We start from the raw sequence: 6,000 nt of genomic DNA on the forward strand, positions 1-6,000 counted from the left end.
AGTGTGTTTAGAATTGCAGCCTTCAGGGCATCCAACTTTACTCCTGAGTGCTCCCATCTAACATCTCCAAACACTAGGCTCCCTTCTTACAATGGCCTTCTGGTGACCAGCTGGGCCTGGCAACCAAGAGGTCTTCTGCATCTTTAAAAGTTGTGCAGGGGGAAGGGAGAATTCCACCTTGTGGTTTTTCTCATTACAGTGTTGCAAGAACACCTGCACTTGGCTGACTTTCTCTTCTCCTAAAGATACAGGATCAGGCCATGAACCTGGCAACCCTACTGTCAGTTCAACTGGACTTGGGAACACTCTCATTTAGCTAAGATTTCTGTTTCAGTTTCTAGCCAGAGAAGTTTTTTTGTTTGAGTGGTATGCTCTAAGCAACTGTGGTTGATGCTTAATGTATCATGCTTAATGACATCAATAGTCCCCAAAATCTCAGCATTTGGGATGCAACCTTATGACTCCCTGACTATGGAATGCTTTCCTCAGAGAGGTACACCATTGTTATCAATCTTTAAATCCAAAGTGAAGACATTTTTGTTCCTAATTGGTGTTCATCTTTTAGTTAGGTGGGATAGGATATGTCCTTTTTATGTTATTGTAGTATAAGCACTTTTAGTTAATAAAGTTCTTTTATCTTTTGATGTATTTTACATTTTGTATAGGATGCCTTTTAAAAATTGTAAGTTGCTTTGAGACAATTTTTTGTAGTAAGCAAAAAATAAATCATCATCATCATCTAAGTGGCTATAAGAACAGTCTTAATAAGAACTCAGGTTTCAAGAGAACAGCCAAAATAGTAAGATTAATAGATGAAGAGCCTCCTACACAGAGAGAACCTCCTTTTTCTGTCCCACTTTTCCACATAAAATATATTCAGGAAAGTTTACAAACATTAAAAACAACTATTAAAATGATGAATGATTTGCAGTTGAAAGTTAAAGAGGAAAGCACAAAAGCAGGACTACAGCTGAATGTCAAGAAGACTAAGGTAATGACAACAGAAGATTTATGTAACTTTAAAGTTGACAATGAGGACATTGAACTTGTCAAGGATTATCAGTACCTTAGCACAGTCATTAACCAAAATGGAGACAATATTCAAGAAATCAGAAGAAGGCTAGGACTGGGGAGGGCAGCTATGAGAGAACTAGAAAAGGTTCTCAAATGCAAAGATGTATCACTGAACACTAAAGTCAGGATCATTCAGACCATGGTATTCCCCATCTCTATGTATGGATGTGAAAGTTGGACAGTGAGAAAAGCGGTTAAGAGAAAAATCAACTCATTTGAAATGTGGTGTTGGAGGAGAGCTTTGCGCATACCATGGACTGCAAAAAAGACAAATAATTGGGTGTTAGAACAAATTAAACCAGAACTGTCACTAGAGGCCAAAATGATGAAACTGAGGTTATAATACTTTGGACACATCATGAGAAGACATGATTCACTAGAAAAGACGATAATGCTGGGAAAAACAGAAAGGAGTAGAAAAAGAGGAAGGCCAAACGAGAGATGGATTGATTCCATAAAGGAAGCCACAGACCTGAACTTCCAAGATCTGAACAGGGTGGTTCATGACAGATGCTCTTGGAGGTGACTGATTCATAGGGTCGCCATAAGTTGTAATCGACTTGAAGGCACGTAACAGCAATTAAAATGATGAAAAACAGCTTACAACAAGGCTAAAAGTACAGAAGCAGTAAAATCCTTAAGAGAAAAAAAAATCCCAAAATGGCCCCCTGAAATAAAAGTCTTTACTGTTTGTCCAAAGAAAACCTTATTGGAAGGGTACTCCAGATTCTTGTGTGCATCACAACTGAATATGCCCAATCTCTAGTGTTCACCAACCCACCATACCTCTGACAGTGAGAATACCCAGACCTCAGAAATAGAGCCATTTTTTTTTAGCAGGTTCATATGAAGAGAAGCAATGCTTGAGATATTGTTGTTCCAATGTATTTATTGTTATTAATTGAGTCTGGAATCATTGGCATCCACTAGGCTGGTAAAGGGTTGATGTGATGTGATCTACAAGCTCCAGACAAGAGCCTAGCAACCACATTCTGAACACTGAAGCATCCAGATTATATTCAAGGGCAGTGCATTACAGTAATCTAACTTGGAAGTGATTACAGCATGAACAATTGAAGCCAGGTCTGGTTTTTCCAGGAAAGAGTGCAGCTGGCATACAAGACAAAAATAATAAGAGGTCATCCTGGTCACTGCTGCCACTTAGGTATCTAGGATCAGGGCTGGATTGAGGAGGACCCCCAAGCCATCCAAACATTGGATCAGAACTTCCACTGCCTCTCCAGGATTAGATAATGGAAACAAGAGACAGAGGATTGTATCAAACAAAGTTGCCCTTTTTGCTCAAGGATTTCTGCTTGTGCAGTGGAGTTCTACTCCCTCTCCTCTCCCCATACTCCCCCCCAAATCTGTTTTGGAGGTTCCCCCAAGTGGAAGTCCTTGTGCAAATGGGACAACTTGACCAGATACAATCCAGTGTTTGGACAAGCTGGTTTTGAAAAGGAGAAAAATCTGACCAAATGGGCTTGAGTCCATGAAAATGTATGCTATAACCAATGTGTTGGTCTTAAGGTGCCATGAGACTCTTCTTTTTTTTTGTTGCTGCAAGAGACAACACAACGGCTCTCTAGAAAACCCACACACATGATATGCATGCCTGAAATCATTTTTGAGGTACTTCCTCACATGAGGCTGGACCTTATGGCCAGAGATTTCTGATAGTGCAGTCACTTTTTCCCTTCACTGATAACTGAAGATCTCTGCAGAGATCTGTGCAGACTGTTTTTACATTTTAATTTGATCCTTGATGAAGGCCTAAGAAGGTAACTACAGGCTGAAACGTGTTGGGCTTTTTCTAGAAATAAAGTCCTTTGCATCATCTTGAGCTTTAATCTCTCTCGTATAACTGATGAAGGGCAGTCTACAAATCTAGATAATAAAAATTACAAAAAAAATGCTTGGGTGCACTTGTGCCAATAATAATCTTATGGTTATTTAAATTTTGTACTTCATATATTTGCATGATTAAACACATAATTTGCACATGCTACTTTTTAATATATATCACTGGCAGTCCACTCCTTCTGTTTCTGGTTCATTTGTGAAAACCTGTCCAAACGTCCAGCCACAGCCATTTTACTGGAGTTGAAGATATTATGAAACAAAAAGTCTGAAAAGATCTTGAAGCTGCAGTGAAAAGTCATGTACAAATACTAGCCCTTGCCACACAAAACATCAAATTTTACTAAAACTTGTTGCATAGTAATTCACAAATAGGCAAAAAAAATCCTCGTGGTTTAAGAACTACCTTAACAGATATTTCTATCAAACTTTAAAAAGCAAGGAAATTGGGTGGGTATAGTGAATGCACCAGGGGACCAGGCATCCTGACGTCCTTTCTGAGATATTGTACTGCCCTACAAATTTGTCAAATTGCAAACACAATTTGGGTTGGTCTTTCACAGTCCAATCCACTTCCTGTGTAGCTTGGAAGAATTTGGCAACATGTGCCTCTGAGCTATGGTGAGTGATGGAGAGGAGCGGGAGAGAGGGAGGGGGAAAGGCAGGTTTGACCATTTGTATGCTTATTGAGTGCAATGGGATCCCCCCCATTGCAATCTTGCTTAGGATAGGTGAAAGTGACCACAGAAGAGGAGAAGGAGGGGAGGGGGAGAGGAGGCAGGAGTGGGAAGAGGGGAGGGCAGGTTTGATCATTTGCATGCTGGGGGGGGAGGCTAGGAGGGTGGGCACTAGGCAAAGGGAAAGCCCTTTTCCAAAAGGAAAACCTTGTTGACAGTATCATTATTTCCCCCCACATTTTTATTCTACAGCAGACACAAGTAGTCTCCCAACCAAATGTAAATGTAAAATGTGTCCCTGGCCACATCCACACCAGACATTTATTCCACTTTAAACAGTCATGGCTCTGCCCTTGCCTTGCGCCCACTCGCTGGCTCGTAAATTCAAATTTTGCGCTCTTGCGTCCAAGTGCAAAGGTCCAAGCGTGAGCTATAGGTTCTGAATCCGGAGGGAAGGATCAGCCCCAGGCCCAGCAGAAACGGCAGCGGCGGGAGGAGAGGGAAATGTGTGTTTGTGTGTGTGTGCGCACAAGGGGGGAGGGGAGGCCCTGGACTCGCACCACCAGCAGCAGCGCCCAAGTATCAAGGAATCCAGCAGCCTTGTGGGGTTCCTTAGCTAGGAAAGGCTGCTGGGGGCTGGGTGGGAGGGGGTGCGAGGGCAGAGATCCCCCTCCCCCAAGCCCTGGCTTGTTAACAATGTTGCCAGAAGGGGGGGAAATGTAGCCACCACCACCTCCCGCTGCGCTGAGCTTGCTACATCGCAGCGCTTCCTATCTCAAACCTTCCCCAGTACACTGCAGTACCTGCTTGTGTGCAAATGTGGAAATGCACATTTCCACATCTGGGAAGTACATGGCTCTGATTGGTTCAGTTTCCCGGGCTTTTCCAAGCACATTCGCGCACATGCGCACAAGTGAAAATCCATTATTGGATGGTAATGACGGAAGGGGTACTGGGACACGCCCAAGGTCTGCCCATGGACCGCCTACATCTCTATAAACCGTGGTATTGCATCCGAGCCCCTAATGTTGCAGCGGATGATTACCGGTTTAAAAAAGCAAATTGCATTTTTCGCGGTAATGTCAAAGCGGATTTAACCACGCGAAAATGTGCAAAAGCGCGCGGCGTCATATGGATGACCGAAAAATAATGAATACACAAAGCGATCATGTCACACATTATACAGTCGTCTGGATGAGCCCTTACTCTGAATATTGTTGCCTAGTAGCATAGTTTAAGGAGAACGTTTTGATATTACTTTCAATCAATCAATCAATCAAGTTTATTGTACTGTCATTGACCCAATACACTTAGATTATAGGTAGAAGAAAAACCTTAGTTACAAAATATATAAAATACATCAAACAGGCACAAGTATTTATCTAGGGGGGCAAGGGGATCGTCAAGCGGGTAAGTTGAGCAGCGTAAATAAACTTAGCCACTTGTAAGGTTGTTAGTTTATCAAGACCAGCCAAAAGATGTTGTAAAAGTGTAGTTTTGGACCTGCCACGGAAGTTCTTTAAAATTGGATTTATATACTTAAAATGTTCAGCAGTGTAATAAGGACAGAGAAAAAAGACATGATGCAAGGACTCAATGTCAACATTGCTACATGGGCAGAAATGATGGCTAAAAGTAATGCCATGAAAATGGCCTACTAAAAGTAAAGAGAAAATACAGTTAAAACGGGCTCTCGTAAACACTTGACGGAATTTAGGTAAGGTCAAAAATTCTAGATACAGAGCCGGTTTGGGAAATGAAAAATTTAGACCCGAGTAAAGAGGTTAGCATGTTTTGGTGGCATTTGGCACTGAGCTCTGTAGATAAATATCCTTAATCTGCGTCTCGATAATCCGTCTGGCTGACACGGAGTCCAAAGCTGAAAGGTATTCTGCTGAGAAGCCCAACGAAGCCAGCTTGGCAAGGAGGGCTTTGGACCATGAACTGATAAAAGGATCACGCCAGAGGAAGTATAGATAGCCGGAAGAAGGGCATGCATAAGTTAGTTTAACCCAGTATCTAAATGTTAAAATCCAGGCAAGGGAGTCTAATGAGAGCTGGCTGGCCTCTAGCCTGAGGCCGGCGGCTGGGACACATCGGGGGACCCCAAAGGTTGATCTTAAAAATGTAGACAATATCGATTCAATTCCGGAATTGAACCTCGGGGCCCAAAGTGGAACTCCATACAGGAGCTGGGGGGAAATTTTGGACCTAAAAACCCGCAAGGCTGCTGGGATATACTGCCCTCCCTGGTATAAAAGAAACGATAGATGGCTTTTGACGTATTCTTGGCAGTTTGAACCGCCGAGCATACATGGGAGTACCAAGAAAGAGTTGAATGGAACACAACTCCCAGATATCTATATTGCCTAACTTGGGCGATTTTTTG

Source organism: Rhineura floridana, chromosome 2 (genome assembly GCF_030035675.1).
Source record: "Rhineura floridana isolate rRhiFlo1 chromosome 2, rRhiFlo1.hap2, whole genome shotgun sequence".
Classification (NCBI taxonomy): Eukaryota; Metazoa; Chordata; class Lepidosauria; order Squamata; family Rhineuridae; genus Rhineura; species Rhineura floridana.